Raw genomic sequence first — 23,557 nt, forward strand, 5'->3', positions numbered from 1 at the left:
TTTAGAAAGTCAGATTGTCTAGCATTAATAAGAAAAAAGTTTTTATTTCAACTCTTAGTGAGTTCATTTACTTCATGATTATTTTTCTTTTATGATCAACATATATCTTCCTTCAAAACATGATGAACATGGAAATATGTACGGTATAATAGAACATGTATAACCTATATTATAGTTATATTACCTGAGGGAGGATAGAGGTGGAAGGAAAGGGCATGGATTGAAAAAATGGCAGAAAATTATTATTAAAAATTGTGTTTATATGTAATGTTTAAAAGAAAATAAAAATAAAAATATATTTTTGTAAACTATGAAATACTATAAAATTTAAGTGATTATAATGATTATAATTAATATAAATAAATAAAGATATTCAACAAATGCTGCAGGAAAAAAAGAAAGCAATATGAAAAATAAAGTTTAGGCCAATATCTCACATTACATTGTAAAATAAATCCTCAATGGATAAATGGTCCAGAAAAAGGTCATATTAGAGAAGAAATGATAGAAATACTTTTTATTAATATGAAAAAGTAAAGAGAAAACAATGTAAACTTTTAACAAAAATATATAAATATAGCCAAATCACCGAAAAATATCAGAAATATATAATAGAGGGGGCACTGGATCTGATGTCAAAACTTTTTTAGAATTGAACTTTCACATTTGTAGAATAAGTAAGAGAATTGGATGAGATGTTCTGGATGGACTAGAATACTTTCTAGCTCTAAATCCATATGAATTATAGATTAAATAAGAATTGTTATATTATATTATATAATTATTTACATATATTATAAAAGAATTATAACATTTTTGCAGTATTTTAGCTAAGCCTTGTAAATTACTTTATAAATACAACCTCAACTGATTTTTCCCCAAACCTTGTGATTTATGTGCTATTACTATCCCATTTTGCAAATAAGGAAATTGAGGCTGAGGGAGGTTAATGATTGGTCCAGGGCCAATATAGCTAGCAAGTGACTAGAACATCTTTTGAATTCAGCCTTTCTAGACTTCACATTCTCTTGTTTTGATATTATCCAAAAATCTTATGAGGGACCATCTGGAAATAAAGAGTAACTTTTTAAGAACAAATTCCAATTAGACACTGGAAAGAATAATATATTTCATTTTGACAGCTTAGAAATGTAAGATGAAAGACAAGGATGAAGACGGCTAAGTAAATATAATACATACACAGGCACTATTCAAAGTAAACCATAGCTTAAGATTGTTAAAAATTATATATCAAGAAACAAGTTCACTTAATATATATATTTTCTCAATCAGAAGGAGGAAAATTCAAGGTAAACATAAAAAAAATATCCAATTTCCCACTCTTTTTTAATAGTAGTGCACTTGAAAGGAGGATTTGACCTCCAGTGTTGCTAATTATCAATTAGCCACAGAGGCTTATTTCTGATTTAGAGGAAAAAAATACAGGGATATGTTTTATGTTTAAAGATGCTTCGAGCTTCTTTCAAAATCAAGACTATAGTTCCCAATGGCTGTGTTGTCCAGGCCTACACTTAAATTTTCTGGAGCTGCTATTCAGAACAGGAAATTCGCTGCACTCAATAACACAGAAGTAATGGAGAGAAAAAGTAAGAAAAATGAAAAGTAGTGTGTAATTGGGTGAAGCTTCCACTTCCAATTCCTCAAATTCTCTTTTGTTTTATTTTTCTTTTAGAGATTTAGGGAATTGAGTTCAGTAGGAATAAAATTTTGTCTTAGACTTCCTGTTTATCCTAGGAATGTGAGAGTGCTGAATTTGATTAGTGATTTATTAAAAATTCCTGAATGATGTGTGATAGGAAAATGATCTTTGTTTCCTAAATAATACAGACAATGTATAAAAATTATTTTTAAAATATACCTGATAAACGCCTAAAATCGGCTAGAAAAAAAACACTTTTGTAATATGGCATGTTAAAGGCCAGTGGTTTATTTTTGTCCTTGTCTGTCATTGACTGACCCTGGTATAAAATTAAATATAAAATCTTCAATAAGCAGAGAGCTCAAAAGCACTCCTTTGGGTTCCATTCTAATTCTCTCCCCCTCAAAAATGGCCCTTAAAATGGGCTTTTGTGATTGTGCATGTCTCTCTGCCAGGCTCAAACCTTAGCTTATCCATTCAAGAGCTTTTTAAAATGAAATTACATTCAGAACAAGATCAGCTCTAGTGCTTCATTTGTAATACATTTTGAACAGTCCTTCAATTGTGGAGGGTTCAGCAAGCATATTTATATATTCCTCCCCTTCCTCAGGAAGTCAATGGATCAATAATTAGTTAGCTATTTTGATGAGATTCAGACTGAAATCTCATGTAAACACATTACTGTCATTTTCATTTAAATATTTCATAAAGAGTAATTTAGAGGTGAGAAAAAAGAACAAGCGGAAGAATAGAGAAAAGAAAAAAAGAAGAAAGAAGAAAAGCCAGGTTAACAAGCACTTATTAAGCAATGAATATGTTCTAGGCAATGTGTAGTCTTAAAAAAGAGGGATGAAAAGAGACATTGTCTAGTATATTTCTTTCCTTTAAACTTATACTTCAGAAATATATATACATATATATATATAATATTATATATATTTCATATATATACGCACACACACACCTTGGTACTTGTGTATGTATGTGCACTCACATACATATATATTTTGTGTACATGTGAGTGTTTATATATCATTTGGTGGCTCAAATATTATATGAATCAAAATTATTTTAAAACTTTGTGAAGAGAATATGGATAAAACTTTGATTTCTGAACCTGTGTCACTTGCAAAACAATGAAAGAGCATAGTCAGCAAGGAAGAGCAGTTTGGTTAGTCTAGATATATTCTCTTTTCTAAGTTTGAGAATCACTACAGGTTTAATCAAAAGAAAGCTGCTGGGATAAAATGTTGGAGGATATTGAATAGCGGTAAAGGATACAGTGAGATAAATAATAACTTTGAAACTGGGTTGCTCTTAAACTGAATCTTAACTGACCTCTGGGTTGTAATCTTGGACAAGTCATTTAACCTTCTGCTCCATTTATTTTTCCTTATGTGTAAGGGAAGGATGAGAGGCAATGAAGTGGGCTGGATAAAACATCAGTCTTCAAAATAGGAAGGTCTGGATTTAAACTCCTTCTTTTGACTAAAATGTTCTATTTGACTTAGGGCATTAATTAATGATGAATGGGTTGATCTATGTGGATAGACATAATTTTCACTCCAGGAACTTTGCAAAAGACTAATAATTCTCCCAAAACAATGAATTCAGTGAACCAAAAGCAAGCAGAAACAACAAAAAGTAATTGAATAATGAGAATAGATTGGGTTGAGAGAAGCAGAAAGGTGAAAATCAAAATTAAATGTGTAATCCAAGTCCCATATTAATGACAGGTTACATAAGTTATGGAGTAATGTAGAAAATTGTCAAGGAAACAAAAATGGATAAAAGGAAATTTACTTATATAACCAAATTTGACTTTTTTATGAAATGAAAACATGATTTTAAATAATTATTAAAATCAGAAATATGTTTTTTATATTATCTCTCGTCTCTAAGAAATTGGTATGGAGGAAGGGCAACGGCTGGCTATGTTACATATTCAACTATGAATGCTAGCACTGCGATGAAGAGTAGAAGCTGAGTAGGTCTTTTTTTTTTTTAATTGTTTTTCAGAGGAAGAAACTAAAGGCCCAAAAGTGAAATGACTTGTCTAAGATCCCACAGTATAATACTGATAAGACGAAATCCAGGTTTATTTCAATTACACAAACATTTCTGGTGTAGAAGAAAATCATTTTTTATGAAATTACTAGGAATAACATTTGAAAATGTACTCATTTTTAACTCTCAATTTTAGACAGTTCATTTCTGACTGCTGGGGGGACTATTGTATAGTGATGCATATTAGGTCATTTCCTGATATCTATCTAAACATTGCTTGGAATTTTGGAGGATTGGGGATAGCAGGGAAACCTGAGTTCAAATCTGATCTCAGACAATTATAGGCTGTGTGATCCTTGGCAAATCACTTAACCTTCTTTGCCTCAGTTTTCTCATCTGAAAACTGAATTAGAGAAGGAAATGGTAAACTTCTCCAGTATCTGCACCAAGCACATATAGGATCTTGAAGAATGACTGAAAAAAAAAAAAAACAACCAAACATTGTTGGAGAGGACATTTTTGAATAAAAATGGGATTTCTTGCAAAAAAATACAAGCAAAAATTATATTTAGCTAATATGCATAAATGCAAGTTTTAGAAGTTTAAAGATAACAAAATATTTAAATGTCATCCTAATGATGTACCTTTATTTTATGAAGAGAATGCTCACTAAATTCTCACTAGAGTTGAATGGCTAATTGGAAAAAATTAAGTGAATTCAAAGTTCCCAACAGCCCTATTCCTTTTTCTAATTCTCTTGATTTGATACCAGTGTTACCAGCTGGGAGGCCATTTAGTCTCTATTCAAGTTGGAGGGGAAACTCTTTGATTAAAGGTCAACAAACAGGAACTGGGCACTTTATCAGCCTCTTCAATGGCAGAAATCAGCAAAGCTTAGACAATGGAATTTACCACATCAGACTTAACTTTGTGCCTACCTCAAAGGGATACATATTCTGAAAGAGCTAATTTGAGACCTATGAGTTAAAGCTCTCATATACCTTCAAAGGGTAAATTACTTGGAGAATGCATCAACTCCCCTTTTCACAGGGGCTTTCTAGAAGAGAAAGAACATAGGACTAGTACTCAGAGGATATAGATTTGACTGAGGTTGATTTTACCACTGTAGGAATCAGCTTCCCCTATAGTAAAAAAAAGGGAAAATATTTTAATATGCTAACAACAGTGTTATTAGGAGGATCAAATTAATTTGTTGATAAAGTATTTTTCTATCATAAAACATTGTATAAATGTTATTGATTATTTCAAAAAGGAATTTCTTTTTAATTTAATTTAAAAATATTTTATTTTCCCAATTACATGTCATAATTTTCAACACATGTTTTCTAAAATTATAAGATCCAGAAAATATTCCTTCCTATCTTCCCTTCCACTTCCTTCAGATGGTAAGTAATTTGATGTGGGTTATACATGTGTTATTATGCAGAACATACTTTCATACTGGTCACTTTTGTAAGAGAATAGTCATAAAAGAGCCCAAAATAAAAACACAAATTAAAGTGAAAAATAAGATGCTTTCATCTGTATTCCAACTTCAATGGTTCCAAAAAGGAGATTCCTTATTAATAAAAGGTTACATTTATTACCAAATGGTAGAGTTGGATGGGACCGTAGAGGTCTCTAATTGAAGGTTTTCCTTACATCACATGTAAAGCTGTATCTCTTCAGTATCTCTTCAGTTTCTACCAGTTAATGCTAATGTAGACCTCTGGACAATGGGGAGTCAGTCTAATGTTCCTTCCAAATCACTACTCTCCAAATGCTGAATAACACTTTCCCTGCTCTATCTTATTTTCAGCATTTTGAATATCCTTTTTCTTTAGAAGATGCTCATGTGGCATACTGGCATGACCTCTGAGTATCCATTTCTTAAAATTTTGTACCTACCCAGATTTAAAACAGTGCTCCAGAAGTGTATTTATAAAGGAAGAGGAAAATGGGCCTACCATCTTCATAAATATAAACACCATTTCTCTTAAGAGCATCTGAAGTTGTGATAACTGGGGGGAGGACTATGACATATCATATTATAGACATATAACATGTTAGATACAGTATTTCACTTGAGCCTGTCTTCTAGTCATTAGAAAATTAAATATACCAGAAGATTATATATTATATCAGGAAATACAGCAGATGGAAAAATGGAAGGACTGAAGGGGTTTTTAGTTGGGGTTGGAGCAGAGCAAAACTGCATTATTCAGTTGACATCAATAGAGAGAAGAAGTAAATGACAAACAAAAAACAAACAAACAAAAAACCTTAAATGTTAAACCAGTAGAAATAAGGCGCATATAATTAGGGAATGAATACAAGCACTGATAATTAAATTTAAAAAAACTCTTGCCAGGAGACCAAAGGAAATTTTACCAATGATTGGAACCCGGACTAAGCATGTACAATAATATCACAATAATGAGGATAAGCAACAAGAAGAGTTGGGGATGTGGCATAATGGATAGAATGCTGAACTTGGAGTCAGGAAGATCTCAAATCCCACCCCAGATACTAGCTAGTTATATGACCCTTGGCAAGGTTATCACTAACTTCTTTCAGGCACAGCTTCTACATTTGTAAAATGGAAATATTAAGAGCATTTTTTAGGTTTATTCAGATCAAATGGGATAACGTACTTTGATGAAATATGTGAAGTGCTTTTTCCAGTGCTATATGAATCCCACTTATTAAGCTTACTTGAGTGGAATTTGGGGAGTAATAATAATATTGATGATGATAATATAAATGCTTACATAGTGCTTTATGATTTTCAAAGTACTCTGCAAATATCTAATTTTATCTTCATGAAAACCCTCAGAATAAGGTGCTATTAATATTCTTATTTTGCAGGTGAAAGAACAGTCAGAAATTAAGTGACTTGATCATGGTCACACTGCTAGCAAGTGTTTGGATTCATATTCAACTCAAGTCTTTCTGACTCCAGGTCCAGTGCTCAGGGATGGTGGAGCAAGCAGTGATACTTTTCAACTTTTTATTGGAAACGGAGAAGAACTGTACTGGATGAGAATGCCTGGAGAAATTGTGACCTGTGCTTATGTATGAAGAAAAAGTCCACATCAGGGAGATCATAGATACATGAAAATACAGAAATATCTAGGTTTTGTGAAATGAAATTGTTCAGTGTTTTAATACATCTCATATTCTAGATGCCCAATTCATTAAAAATACCAGTGCTTTATGAAAGCAGATCTCTTCTGAGAGCAGTAACCAGAAAGTTTGATTAAATACCTTTTCTATGCAGATATTACCAAGGATTTGAAGATTCAAAAGGTTAAAAAAAGGCATTGAGATTATAAATGCAGATAGCAATTATATTCTAAAGCCATTCTCTTGGGCTGTGTTGAGCATATGAGTATTGGAGACTCAAATGAGTATTTGATCTCAGGATCCAAAGGATATAGGAGAGACTCTGATTAGTTAGCAATATTTTGACAGCTTTTTCTCTTAGCTTTTCCATTTCTGTGTATATGCTTTTATATTTAATTATACATTTTTATAAAGTTTTTTTCAACATTTGTACAGGTCCTTTTAATAGCATTTTAAAAGCCATAGTATCTTTTCAGAATGTCCTCTATTAGACAAATCGGGAATATAGTAAAAGGAATTTGCTTCAAGGATGCCATTCCAGGAGGGGAAGGAAGTTGAACTTAAATAGTAAGAAACTATTGTCTCAGGTACTACCATATCTGTATTCCCTTCCTATACTCATTGCCTTTTTTGCATTATCATTATTACCCAGGGTTACTATTCCAGCATCATACCATGGTCTAGACAGTAAATACTATACGAAATATTTGGCCACCTAAAAATTCCCATTTTCTTGCATTCTCTTCTTGGATAGAAATTGAAGCCTATGGCTATACCATCTTAGTCCAAAAAAAAAATCTCACAAACCCAGGCTATTTTGTCATTTTAATTTTTAAACTATTTTTCTTTAAAGTTTTGTTTTAACATCACCTTCATTTCTTATAACTTTCCTTTTAAGAGAATCACATTTATTTTAAAAATTTTAAAGAGAAAAGATGATTTTTTCATACACATTACATATGTCCAATATGTGCTCTTTACAGGTTGATATTTTTACCTTATTTTCAAAAAGGAACGAAGTTGAATTCTGCCTTTGATTTCAAAATTGATCATCATAATTTTACTGTGTTCAGTTTTGGTTGTGGTTGTCAAGTGATTTTTAATGAAATCAAGGAGAATATTCATGTGAAAGTCTAGTGAATGTGACTTCACATCAAAATATCCCTATGAAGGCATAGTGCAAACAATAATGGAGAGTATCAATAGATTCAAAACATTGATTGCAACCACACAAATTAAAGTATTGTACATTTCCTTTATTAGTCTGAAACTTGTCTTTGTGCTCTTACAAGTAAATCCTATTTCTCCAACTTTCAATATTATGTTTGTTCTTTTTTTAAATTTGTATGTTTATTTTAGAAGATGCTCAAATCATTGCTTATAGAAGAGTTGTAATAGCATGTAAGGGGAAGTTCTTTGAAGATTTGAAACATATGCTGACATGCTATATATAATAGGCTTCCATTGGCTATCCCCTTGTTCCTGAAGACCATTTTCAATTAGTCATGTAGCAGGAACTGTCTTAAGTCAATTTTGGTGGCCTCTTTGCTATACCTGAGTCTAAGGTAACACTTTCACAGTGTTTACAGACAAATAATATTGCATAGGAAAGAGTTGTAGGGCCTTTTCCCCACTCTAAAGCATTATGATCCTTGAGAAAAAAAGCCTTTTTTATTCATTCTTTTCCATTCTAGGGAGCAGAGTCTCCAGCCAAAGGTAAAGAAATCACAGGAACAGTGTGGCCAAAATCCAGGCTAGGTTTTGTAGCCAGCACAGACCTGAGGAGACAAGAGGTCTGTTTAAAAGTGACTTTACAGACTCCAGACCAGAGAAAGGATTTCTTCACCCTTTTAACTATCCCTACGTCTCATTATTGCTGCTTCTAGATATTAACTTTGTGAGACCAAAGCTATGTAATGACTGATTTAAGTTTTGAGACCTTTCTTCCCCTCCTTCCACAAACTTGGTTGAATATTGTCCTTCATACTAGAAGAGAACCAAAACGACATCATTGGCAATATCTTTTGACTTGGGCATAACTTGGATATATTTTGAAGAATTGGACAAAGTAGTCAGCCTTTTTCTTCTTCCAGAGTCATCCAAGTCCAAAAGGAAGACAAGAATCAAAACTGGTGATAGGTCAGGATGCAGTGGTTGAACTTATCTTCTTCAGTATCTAACTACACGCTAAGAATTCCACAGTACCAGCTTGTAGCAACCCAACCTTCTTGGCCTTTAGAACAAATTGTTCTTCTCCATTCTATGGGGTGTGGGAGTAGAGTGGAGTCTACACATATCTGATGTAGATATTTCCTCTAACTCATGGACTGGTTTGAGGTTAGTCAGTTGCCCCCCACCTGCCTACTTGCCTAGATTTACCAAGGTGTGACTGCTGTGTATGTTACAGCTTCTTGGAACAAGAGGTGAGAGTTGGGTGACAGGTGGACACCAAAGAAGGAAAATAGCCCAAGAATTTATATAAACCAGAGTTACTAATCTTCCTTGAACACCTCTACAAAAAATTAGAGAGTACCTTAGGGCACATGTTTCTACTTTTGTTCTCACCATATCTTTTGTCATTAAAATAAATATTCCTTTTCAAAGTTAATCAAAGCTGAGTAATCATATGGGACTGGGATACTAGTGAGTTAGAAGAACACTGCTCCAAAGTGATCTTCGAGGTTTTAGGGAACAAATAATACGGGAATAGATAGGAAAAAAAAACATGCACAAATAAACCACATATACTTATATTCCAGGCCTGGCTCTGGGGAAAAACCCAAAGAATCAATACTTGAACATAGATTACTCCAAGGCTAGTCCTACCTCCACTCTGCCATGATACTTCTCCTTGATGTACATAAAAGTCCAAATCCCTGGATATTTAGATTGGGAGGAGAGCTTAGAAAACTAAATAAAGTTTCTCTGCTTTGATTTGGCCAGTGTCATATTAGGAAATAAAACCATTTGATCATTGATACAGTTAAATAAAATAAAGATGAGATGAAGAAAATAGAATATGACGGCTTCTTATCAAAAACACTTCTTTACTTAAATAAGTAAAAAAATATTAAAATCCAAAATTTAAAGTTAGAAGGTAGTTCAGAAAATCAGTGCTTTTACAGATGAGGAAATTGAAGCTGAGGGAGATTAAATGAGTTGCCCAAAGCCAGAAAGGTAAGAAGTAGACCTTTTTTCCTTATACTACCCTGCATCCAAATGGCAGAAATGCTTCTAAGGACCCTCCTCTCCATTACTACCATCCGTTGTCTCTCTTACTCCCAAACTCCAGTCTGGCAACCAAAAAATCTATCCAAGTGAAAGAAGAATGAAGTTGAAATACATTAGATAATTAAAACTAAGAACCTCATCATAATATCTAAATATTATCTGCTATCCAAATTCCTCATTTGTAAGGGCCAAGGACTGTGGTTATGGTCACTGACAAATCATTAAAAAGAAGAATTAGGGAAGCTAAATGGCTCATAGAGAAACGGACCTGGAGACTAGAGGACCTGGATTCATACTTGGCTTCAGCCACTTTTTAGCTGTGCTACCTGAGCAAGTCACTTAACTCCAATTGCCTAGCCTTTACCCCCTTTCTGCCTTGGAACCAATACTTAGTTAGATTTTTTGATGGGAGCTAAGAGTTTAAAAACAAAGTAATCATTAAGCACTTAGTATCAGATTTGGGGGGTACAATGGAAAACAGTCACTGCTCTCAGAGGTAATATTCTGAAAGAAAAAACAAAAAATATATACACATAATTTTATAGATATATAAAAATAAATCCCAAGTCCAGTTGAGGAATCAGGAAACATTTTAGGTCCAAAAAGATGCACAGTTGGTATATCTGTGGTTTTGTCTTCTCAGCATCTCTATTGCTTTCCTAATTCTCTCTATGTACCACTTCTCCTTACAGGCATCTTATCTTCCAGTCCACTTGTTTTGCTTCTGTCCCAGACTCACTCTCTCTTCTCAGTAGTCCTTTTTCTGATGTGGCCTGTGCTTAGGCACCTCTGCTCCCATTTATCAGACTTAGTTCCTAACCAAAAGTGCAATTCTTTGTTTTTCAGTCCCATATCAGCTTTTCAGGTTCCCACTAAGCACAGTCTCATCTCACAACCATGTCTATATTTTATCCCTAGTTACTATGCAGAAATATTTTATTAATACTTTTTGGGAAGCAAAAAAAAAGTTATCAACTCTTCTGTCTAGACCAAAAGGGGAAGGATTGAGTAGATGCTGGGGCATCTTCAACTTTAAATAAATTTAGCTATGCCAAGATTACAGCCACTCTAAAATTTCTGTGTAGGGGCTTAGTATTTCTTAGTGGGTGAGGAATGCACCAGTTGCCACAGCTGCTGCTTAAGAAAAGCTGAAAAATAGCATAAAATAACAGAAAATTGCTAGTAATATCTTCACTTATTCACAAGGCAAACAAACAATGTAATTAGTTGTGTCTGACACTTTCTGAAAATCACAAGTTCCACATTCCTCTGAGGGATGCCGGATTAATCTCCATGAAAACCTTAGTCAGCAATTTGTTTCCCCATGAAGGTTTACTGTGGATATAAAAACTTCTTAAATGCCTTCTTATCTGTCAAATACTCTAAATGGTAAATTGTTGACAAATTGGCAGCATAACCATAGGCTCTCTTTGTTCCCTGCATAGTATTTGTGAAATACTTTTGGGGAACAAAAGAAACTTCTCTGGGTTATATAAATACAAAAACATATGTATGTTTTAGATGATATATAGAGAAAGAGAAGGGGAGAAGAAGAGGGAAAGGAGAGGGAGGAAGAGAACAGAGGAGAGAGAGGGAAATAGAATTTTTGTTTGATTTTGGTGGAGATTTAGTTCTATGACTGACTCAAAATGAGGAATGCAGAGTTTTGAGAGGAAAAAAATATGTGAGTGAGAGAAGCTTCATAGATATATATACACATATATGTATACACATAAAGGTACATTTATATGTTTGTTTTTTGCATCTATGTTTCCTTCCTTCACATTTTTAAGAGAGGCAGTATGGTATAATGCAGGAGTCGGCAGCCTTTTTGGCCATGAGAGCCATAAACACCACATTTTTTAAAATGTAATTTTGTGAGAGTTGTACAGTGCTCACAGTGCGCACTCCTATAACAGTGCCTGAAAAAAAATGGACTTTATGGCTCCTGCAGAAAGAGCCATATCTGGCCCTCAAAAGAGCCAGATATGGCTCGAGAGCCATACGTTGCCAACCCCTGGTATAATGGATATATACACATGCATGGTGCCAGATAATTGCCAGCTAACAGAACAAGCTATACCAGTCTCAGTACTGGCTAATGCACATTTTCTTATTCAGCTACAAACCCTTTATTATACTTTATTAAGAAAGAAAAGCTGCCAATAAGATTTTGAAATTGTCGATCCAAATGGATATTGTAGTTTCTAAAACTAAAGGCTTGCAGCTAGAAGAGAAATATCCCCCATTTTTATAGATGATAAAATTGAGGACCAAAGAGGTTAAGTGACTTTCTAAAGGTCACAGAACTAGTGTTAAGCTGAAAGTTAAGCTGAAAATAACTTGAACCCATCACCACTGACTCCCTATTCAATATCATCTCCCTTTCTTCCTTAATAGACTCTAAATTTGTGTTATTTTTTAAGGGGTAAACATCAATCTTGAATGTCCTCTGCTTCTCCCTGTGTAATAAGATATGGGAGCTAGGACAACCATTCCAGTTTTGATCACTTTCCCTAACTCGAGCTTTGACTTCAAAAGACTTCTTTATTTCACTTCTTTCTGTCAAGGGCAATTTATAAGCAAGAATAAGAGAGCAATACTATTCCCCATAGCATCTGAGGTCTACCCTGCTTGTATTACCTGTATTTATTGTTGATATAGTCTTTCATTTCAACAGAAGCAATTTTACCAGCAAGTATGGGAACACTTTTTTGTTAACACCAAGTTCTTTAGTGAGTTTGACTCATCAAGTCAATGTTTAATTCATCCAATATGCCAGGTAAAAGAAAGATGTTTAGCTTTTTTAGAAACTTGTATTCTAAGGGGACATGAAGAACATACGGGCATATTAATATTCATAGAAAGCTCTTTTGCACCATTGTGAGGTTCAAAAATCTTGAATACCTTTAATCATTTTCCAGCTTCTGCGAGGATACATCTGAGTGGGTCTGAGTGAGCTGAAAGTGTGACCTATTCATCATTGCACTCATTAAGAAGGCTATGACTTTTATGGCAAATGTTACAAATGAATATTTAATTTAGATGCAATTAAGGACTTGTACCTACAAAACATTGCCTTATTAATTAACACAAATAAAAATGGTTAAACATAGAAAAAATTTGGCCTACTGATACTTTCTTTTTCACATAAGAACCAAGCTTAAGTTGATATATAATATCTTTTAGTGTGGATATATCTACTCATGAAAGAGGTTTACTCTGTATAGTGACTTGATCAATGGGACTAGCAGCTTTTGCCTATTTCTCCAATAACACAACTTAATCTCCAGGTGATTTCTCAAATGCTTTTCATATCAGGGAGGAGGCAAGTAATATATGGAAGCAATTCCAAGAAGCATATACAGTGATGCTCCTTTCCTTTTTTTGATGGAAATCCAATTTAATGCAATTCCATTAAAAACATGTTATTAAATGCCTCCTATGTAAAAAACACTGGTTAGATGGCAAGGATACAAAAAAGGATACTTTATAACCCATTCACAAAAAGTTAATAATCTAATAAAGTAAAATTCATTCAAAAGTGGAGGGGATTAGAGTGAAAGACCAGGACTTAGTCCTTGGGGGGGAAATAGTGGGATAAATACTAATGGTCTTTTGAACTTCACTAACTCAGCTATTGGTATTTTGAATAAAATAAAGGAGCTTATATTCTCAGTTTAAAACAATTCTAAAATCACTGCTACCTTTCCACTTGGGGAATCAAAGCATTGGGGAGACTTTATTTAGGGATTTTGATAAATCCTAGAAATTAAAATAATCTTTTGATTAAGTCAAAGTTGTGTCAAAAGATTCAAAGGAGAAAGGAGAGGAGAGGGCAGTTTAAATAATTTCAGAGTTTTACAATCAACAGAAGGTTCAGAGGAAAAGGAATTTAACAAAATAATTTGATAAGAAGTAAAAGGGTATCCTTGACCTTAACCTCAGGCTCTGCAACTTTTGTTGTAGGAGGCCTGAGAAGGATCTTTCAGTCAGTTGTAGGGAGGGAGAAAGGGTGGAACGGAAGGAGGGAGCAAGGGAGGAAAGAAAGAATAAAAGAACCGCGAAAAGCTTCATAGTTATTGGCTGAGGATGTTGATTGAGAAGAGATGTAGCTTTCCTTTGGGGAAAAGGCTCACTAATCATTACATCTCCACTAGCCAGAATTGTAGGTGGCTAGCAACTCTGCTGAGGATCAGAAATGAAAAACAGTAGGAGGCTGAAAGTACATGCTGATAGAGAGGCAGAGCTGTGGTCTTTCCTCTGCAGGGAAGAGGCTTATTAATCACAGCAACTCTCTCTGTCTTCAACTGGATGATGGAGGCAACTGAAGGAGATGTTTAATAGACCAACCAGAGATATTATGCTGCAGGGTAGTGATCAGCTAAGCCTCAATGCCTGGAGGGGAGCAGGTGAGATTCAAAGCTGGCAGGGAGCAGCTAAGAGCAGAATGATGATGACATCAGTAGAAGATGCTGGCAGCTTTGCACTTTAGAGCTTTAGTTAGTTGCCCTTTATGTACTCCTTGTCACATGAATTCTCTCTGTCTATATTCTTACTTGCAGGTGCTTTGGAGCTTTGCGTTCCCTGTAATTGAATGCACAATCACTAATTTCAAGGAATGAAAAAGCATTTATTAGGTGCTTCCTATGTGCAAAGCATTATGCTAAGTGCTAGGGATACAGATAGAATAGTAAGACAATCCCTGATCTCAAATTGAATCCATTGTAACAGAGAGGAAATATATATGGAAGGTTTTAGCTGCAGAATAGATGAAAAGTTTAGGGATCCTTAGGGTACAATGGCAAAGCAGATGGTAATACTTTTTAAATGCCATTTCCACTGACATTGCCAAGGACTTCTGAAGGGTGGTGGTGAGAGTTTAACTTGTCTGGCATATGACATCATTCCCTCAAGGTATACTCTTCCCACTTAGTGTGTATGTGCCCAGGGTGGAGTGAACTCAAGGTTTATAAGGTCTTGTTCTTCCTTGGGCATTTTTCAGTAACGACCTATTCTTTTTGACTCCATTTGCATTTTTCTTGCCAAAGATACTGGAGTGGTTTTCTATCTCCTTCTCTAGCTCATTTGGTTATTTCGTATGTGTGTGTATGAATATATTTTAAACATTTTATATTTTTTATATTTTATTATTTTAGATGAGGAAACGGAAGCAAACAGAATGGAATGACTTGCTCAGGGTAAAACAGTGTTTTAGAATGGATGTGAACTTGGATCTCCTTGACTCCAGACCCAGTTGGTACTCTATCCCCTGAATTACCTGACCTAGTTGCCTGTAATCTGTGATCGCCTTATTACTTTGCTTTTTAATTAAAAATATCTTGTTATCAACTAATTATATCATTTTAGTAACTGGTAAATGGATATTGTGAGCTATAGTTCATAAAAGATTGATCCATAAAATAATGTAGAATCTGGACTAACTGTTAGTCCAGGGACTCCATAAGCAAATAACTGATTGCAATGGAGTATGTGATGAGAACAAATAAGCTCAGGACTTGGCTGTGAAATGATTGAGGATTTTAAGGTTACTTTCCTCTGGTGGTAGAAGCTTTATGGTGAGTGGCCAGGGGAAAAGTATCCTATTTGGACTTTGAAAGAAGATAGGGATACATAGATAATTCCAGAAAATCAACCAAAAATCTAAGAGAAATAATTAACACCTTTAGCAAAGCTGCATAATATAAAACAAACCCACATAAATAATCAGCATTTCTATTAACCACCAACAAAGTTCAAAAGCAAGACATAGGAAAGGAAATTTCATTTAAAATAACTGTAGATGACATAAAATACCTAGGCATATACTTACTAAAACAAAATTCATAAACATATGAACACAATTATGAAATATTTTTCACAAAAATAATGACCTATACAACTAGAAAAATTAATTGCTTATGAATAGGCAAAGCTACTATAATAAAATGATACTCATACCTAAATTAATTTACCCTATGAAACTATTTAAAAATTATTTCCTAGAAATGGAAAAATTAATAACAAAATAGATCTGGAAGAATTAAACATCAAGAATATTAAGGGAATTAATGGAAAAATATGAAGGATGGAGGCCTAGCCACATTAGGTCTCAAAGTATAATATAAAGCAGTATTCAGTAAAACAATTTTTTTTTACTGGCAAAAAAATAGGATGGTGGATCAATGGAAAATGTTAGATAATCAGCACATATTAGTTAATGTCCATAGCAAATTAGTGTTTGATAAAACCAAAGATCCAAGGTCATGAGGAAAGAACTAACTCTTTGATAGAAACTGTTGGGAAAATTAGAAAATAATATGACAGAAACTAATCCTAGACTGACATCCCACAATATATAGCAAGATAAAGTCAAAACAGTTACTTAATCTAAAAATAAAAGATGATACTGTAAAAAATTAGAATATGGAAAATTTTACCTGTCATACTCATGAATAAGGGAAGAATTTATGACCAAACAAGACATAGAGAACATTTTAAAAATGAAATAGGTAATTAGAATTAAATTAAAATGTTTCTGTACATCTAAAACCAATTCAGTCAAGATTAGAAAGAAACAACAAATTAGAGGAACAATTTCATAGCAAGTATCTGTGATGAAGGAGACCTCATTTCTCAAACATATAGATAACTAAATCAAAATTTTAAGAATACAAAGCATTCCCCAATTGATAAATGGGCAAAGGATATGAACAGGCAGTTCTCAGATGAAGAAATTAAAACTATAGTCATATGAGGAAATGTTCTTAACCACTATTAATTAAAGAAATGCAAATTAAAACAATTATTAGATACCACCTCAGAAGACTGGCTCATATGACTAAAATGGAAAATGATAAATGTTAGATGGGATGTGGAAAAATTGGGACAGCAGTGCCCTCCTGGTGCAACTGTGAACTGATACAACCACTCTAGAGAGCAATATGGAATTGCACCCAAAAGGCTATATTTATACCTTTTGTCCCAGCAATATCACTACTGGGTCTATATCATAAAGAGGTTAGAGATAAGGGAAAAGGATATTTTTACAAAAATATTTTTGTCACTTTTTGTAGTGGCAAAAAAATTGGAAACTGAGGGGTAATGGCTCAACAAGCTATTGCACATTGTTGTAATGGAAAATTATTACATCATAAGAAATGATGAACAGCATGAGTTCAGAAAAACCTGTGTAGACTTATATGAAGTGATGCAAAGTGAAGTAAGCAGAAGCTGAGCAATAGTATATACCAGGGTTTTGCAAACTTATGGCATGCATGTGCCAGAGGGGGCTGCTCCCCGCCCCCTCTCCATCCTGCCTCAGGACATTTCTCAAATCACCTGCCCCTCTGCCATGGAGGCCAATAGGAGTGCTTCCTCCCTCCCCTGTCTGGGATAAGGCAGGGGGTGTGGGGTTCATCTGTAGTGTGAGGGTTGTATTTTGGGCACTTGGTCTCTAAAAGTTTTGCCAGTGCTGATATATACAGTAACAAAAATATTGCACAATGCTTAACTGTGAATGACTAAACTATTATCAGCAAAACAATGTTGCAAGATAATGCCAAGGGATTCCCACAGCCAAAGAAAGACCTGTTGTACTCTGATTGCAGATCAAAGATTGCCATCTTTTACTTTATTTCCTTAATGATTTTTTATTGTATATGTGATATGTATCTTCAATTATGGCATGGGGAATATGGAAATACATACTGTATGATAGCACTGATATAACTTATATTAGACTGCTTTTGGTGGAGGGTGGAAGAGGGAGAAAATTCAAATTGCAAAATCTCAGAAAACAATTGTCCAAAATGGTCCCTACGTGTAATTGAAAAAAGAAAATAAAGGGAAAAAAAAGACTAGGATTTCAACAAATGGAAATGGGTTTAGAGAGCTCATTTCAGATATAAAGAACAGTAGAAACAATAGTACAAAGACCTGAAAGGGCTTGATGAGAAAAGGAGGGTATCAGAGACAAAAAGGAGACCAACCAATTTGCCTAAAAAACAGAACACATCAGTAAGCATGTGCCATGTGCACATAGTAAAAAAAAGGGGGGGGATGGGAAGTAATTATTCTCAGGTAGTGTCTAGTATAAAGAAGATAACAAAAGTCTAGGTACACACAAGATATATATGGAGTAAATGAAGGTTATCTTAAAGAGGAGTGTGGAAGGATTTGAATTGAACCTTTATGAATACCAAGGAAAACAAAAGACAGAGGTACAGGAGGCAGAGCTGCTCAGCCCCATGAAGGGGAGAAGCCTCAAATATAGCTGAAAAGTAAGTTTGACTTGAAGGTATGGATGATCTTTTGATCCATCATCAGCAGTTTCTATTTAATATAGTAAACAATGATGTGCTATTGCAAATTTTGAAGAAAAAAGTGATGTAACCATTGCCATTACATTAAGAAGATTACGTGTGTGTGTGTGTGTGGGGAAGATTACTCAGGTAACGTTATGAAGAATGGATTGGAAAAGAGATAGGCTGGAGTCAGGGAGGTCACTTAGGTGGCATTATACTAGTCTGAGTGGATTTCAGAGGGGATAGAAATAGAGTATCTTATTCTTGTGACCTTAGATCTTTCTTCTCACTCATAAGCTTAACAGAAATATGAAATTACATCCCTATTTTACTCAAACTTTAATGCTGAACTCTGTAATAAAGTCCTAGTCCTCTTTAATTTCTAGAATCAGTGGTTACAGAAAATCTCTTAGCTCTAATGCTGACTAGTCAGAGTTCAGTCTGGTCATTGCTTTAAGAGGCCTTTTCTTATTTCTTTTCATTCTAGGGCATACTTGAATTCTTCTTTTCTCACATAAGAGAAAAATGATGTGAGTGAATCATTTTAGAGTGTCAGCAACTTCATCGAACCAGACATCGCCTACCTGGGAATTCACTGGCTTAGAGAAGTCAAGGGTCACAATGGAGAAGCCATATTTGCAGTCTGGCATTTTAAGTGATTTTGGCCCAAAGATAGTGCTTCCAAAGAGAAAAAAACAAAACAAAACAAAACATTAAGTTCTACCTAAGTGATAATCGTACCTAACAGTTAAATATTCTGCATGGCCTCCCAGATTTCAAATGTGTTGAGTAGTAGCTTATTAGTTCATTTCCAAATTGATTTAAATATGTATCAGAGGTAGGATTTGAATCCAGGTCTATGGATACAACTAGTGCTCTTTTCATTGGACTATGATGATTCCTTTACATTTCTCTAATATGATATAATTTTAGTCTATATATTATTTTATTTATGTCTCATAAAAATCATGTGAAGTAGGTGCTACAGGGATTATTGTCATCCCATTTTATGGATAAGCCACCTGAGACATAGAGAGAATAAATTATTTGTTCATAGTCATATAATAAATAGCAATATATTATAGAATTTCAACTCAGATTTTCCTGACTTCATTATTCTATTCACCATACAGGTAGCATAGTTACTTAGTTTTGAAACACAATATTATCTATGTTTTATTATATTTTTATTTTGTTCAATATTTCCCAGTTCTAATTTAATATTTTCTTACTACACTCTGGTATGTTGTGGCCTTCATACTGCCCACCACCAGTGTTTGACATCTCTGGCTTCAACATTGAAAGTTTCAATGACTTGACCAAGATCACACAGCCAGTATGTTAAGAGGTAGAACATGAGCCAGTCTTCCTTTCCAGTCTAAGTCTTGGCTTACATTAGCATAGGAGATTTCTCAAGGGTGTGATAGTAAATATTCAGCAACTAGAGTCCCAAAAATGTATGTTCATTTTTAAAAGTTCCATCTGAATTTTTTACATTTTTTAAAACATTTAACCTTCTATCTTGAAATCAATACTATGCATTGATTGTAAGGCAGAAGAATGGTAAGGACTAGACAATGAGGGTTTAGTGTCTTGCTCAGGGTCACGAAGCTAGGAAGTATCTTAGGACAGATTTCAATTTAGGACCTCCTGTCTCGAGGCCTGATTCTCTTTCCATTGAACCATCTAATTGTTCCATCATTAACACTTTTAAAAAATTGGGATAATCATCATTAAATCAAATTCTGAGATTCGTTGCAATTTCTGAAATGTAAATGCTCACACAGGAAATTTAACAATCAGCTCTCGACTATTTGCTTAAATGAGTTGTTACTGTTAAATTAATATTCTACAAAATTTGTCATTTAATTAACAATTAAGATTAAATCAGTTATTATAATATACTACTAATTTGTATTGTGGGGTAGATAGATTTTTCCTTGTAGGATAATGAAATACCTTCTCAATTTATGAAAGTTATATGTTGAATAATAATGAATTTGAAATTTCATGTTTAGTCTATGGGTACAGCTAAGTTATCCTTAATGACTTATGTTCTGTTCATTATCAATTCATTCAATCCAATCAGCATTTATAAAGTACCAGACACTACGTTAAGTGCTGGGGATACCAAACGAGGCAGAATAAGGTGCCCACCCTCAAAGAGCTTATGATCTAATAGGGGAGACAACATGCAAACAAGTTTTATTTATATATGTACATATAGTCAAATACAGGATAAATATGAAATAATTAGGAAGGGGAAAACAGTGGAATTAAGGAGAATTTTGGTGAAGCCCAAACTGTCAGCCCCAGGGCAAGAATATAGATTAATGGAAGGCTGGAGGGCTTTTAGAAATATGTCATCATCAAACATTATTTCTGTGAAGTAAAGACACTTGTTATTTCTTATTACTCATAAAAATGAGTTTGTTTTTTTTTTGTGAAAACTCATTTTATGATTCTTAGTTACTTGAAATTAATTAATTGCTAGCAATAAATGACCAATGTTCCTTATATTTTAGATATATGAGACTATTACAAAGTATAAATTTTATTGACACAGAAGAAAAAATGCTTTTTTTTAAACTTTATTTTCTCAGACTGTGTGTTAACATTTTTTTGTTCTAGCTGTCTTTTGGTCCATCATATCTTAATATGATGCTATGTGAAAGACAAATGGTGTATAAGTTAATAGACCTAGTTTAGGGCTTGTCTCTCTGTTGACCTCTCTAATCTTTCATTTTCTTACTTGCAAAATCACAATACCATTTATAATATGTACCTCACAGGGCCATGTTGGGAAAAATGCTTTGGAAAAGCATAAAACAACATATAAATATGATCTCTTGCTATTACAGTTATTAGTATGCATGCCCTAACCCTCAGAGTAGATTGTAAATTTCCAAAGACCAGGACTGTCTTGCTTATGTTTGCATCTCCATCATACCTAGAATAATACTCTGCTCATGTAGTTGGCATTCAATCCATGATTGCTTAATTGAATTACTTGAAGAGGCAAAAAAGGTAAGGTTTCAAAAATTTCAGTTTCTGTATTTTTATGGATACAGAACTTAAAGAGATATAATTTTTGAGGCACACCTATTCAATGTTGTCTTGTCTCTATGTAGTTAACTTTTTATTTTGCATAAATTGCCATTCAATGAAGGAAAATTGATTGAGGGATGGCAGATTTGTTTGGAGACACCAGAAGCATCAAATGTTGAGGAAAGATTTTTATCTCAACAGTCTTGGCAATACTTGTGTTCCCTTCTGTTTTCCCATTTTTGGCGAGATACTTTCCCTACCATTGTGGTCCAATTCTCACTTTTGTGTGAGAGACCAGTATCCTTACTTCCCTCCAACCATCAGATCCACACACTATTCAGCATGCCCATCCTGGCCTCTGCTCTTTGTCTCTCTGGGAGAACATGACCACTCGTATCACCTACAGCAATCCTTCTGGTAAAATAGAGGGTGACTATGTCTTATGCCATCTACCTTGCTCCAACATTCCTCCAGATCCTCAGGAGGCATTATTATCTGCCTTAAATCAAGGACCACGAGAACTTGTCACGTACCCTGTAGATTACAATCATACAGTCCTTCCACAAGATAATCAGCTGAACTCTTCTATATTATGCTGATTCTCTCAATGAGACTATGAGGTCTTTGAGAACATGGGATGACTTTCTTTCTCTTTAGGTAGCCCCACCACTTATGATAGTATTTGGCATTTGGTTGGCATTTAATGAATTTTCATTCAATGCAGACTTCTTCACAACTTAGTAGACAGTTTCTTGAGGCACAGTAAATAAAAAAGGATGACCATAAAGAGGCCGAACTTTTATTATTAGCCTCTTCACTTAAAATATAGGAAATTGGGTCTGACAGAAAGAAGTCTTTCCAGCTTGAAAAGAGTTTTCATAACTTATACTTTGTGGGAAGAGAATTATGGAAGTCATGGTCCCTTTCTGTGCTAAGAAATGAAGTAGGGCTTCTGTGCAACTTAGCCTGTCTTCTTTTCACCTGCTGCATTAACAGTAAAGGCCTGTATAAGCCTTTAGTCATGATATATAAAATAATGGCATACCAAAAGTGGAGTTATTGTGAGGATCCAATGAGACAACATTTAAAAAATAGCACTTAGTACTTAGTCTAGAACCTAGAGATGTCATTGTTTACTTCTACTCCTCCCTCCCCACAAAAAGGCAAGAATAGGAATATGTTAAGTGAATAGACACTTCTATGGAATCTCCAGGGGGACTTTCACTGACTTTCTAAAATGTTCTAGAAGGGAAATGACAGAAATAAATTTCTCTTCTAGTGGTTATATAGGAGAATGTTTCTCCATTTAATAAACCAATAATTCTCATACCCTAGGCCTCACAGAAACCTGGAGAGGCTATGTAAGTCAACCCATAACTGGACCAATGTTTTCTGTTATTTTTTTCTCTAGTCAATGATCATCAAATGCTTAGTAGGAGGTACCAGTATTGTGAAGGGAAAATGTTTAATTACAGTTGCTGAAAAAAGTACCCATTAAATACTTTTAAGTTTAATCTGCATTAATCACATTTTGTCTAACCTTTAAAAAATATTAGGTCTAAACTATCCATAAAACAATAAATCAAACCTGATTTGTAGCATTTGCTGATTTTTTTGGTTTAAATGCTCATATTGAAATTTTAATAATTAACTCTTGGTAACAAGTTTGAACTGGTTCCTGTGAAGAAGCTATTATCTCTGAAGGCAAATCATCTCACTTTTGGACAGCAATAGTTAGGTTTATGCTCTATGTTACAAGAAAAAAATTCTTATCTCTGAAATTTCATTCCATTACTCTTAATTCTACCCTCTGGTGCTAAGTTGATGAGTCTAATGCTATTTCTGGATGAAAATCCTTTATATAATGGAGGGCAGCTATCATGTCTTCTCTAAGTCTTCCCTTATCTAAGCTAAGCATCCCTCAATTCTTTTAACCAATCATATAATTTTTGCATTTCACTTTGCCATTTCATGACCCTGGTCACTTTTATGTGTGGTGTAACTTGTCTCAGATTCCCCCAAATGTAATACCCAGAAATGATGTAGTGGCAGAACACTGGGATTGGAGTCAGAATACTTGGGTTCAAATCCCTGCGAACCTACCAGGGTGACCATAGGAAAGCCATTAATTCCTATAGTTCCCCCTTTCCTCATCTATAAAATGAGGGTGCTATATTTA

This window comes from Gracilinanus agilis, chromosome 6 (genome assembly GCF_016433145.1).
Source record: "Gracilinanus agilis isolate LMUSP501 chromosome 6, AgileGrace, whole genome shotgun sequence".
Taxonomy (NCBI): Eukaryota; Metazoa; Chordata; class Mammalia; order Didelphimorphia; family Didelphidae; genus Gracilinanus; species Gracilinanus agilis.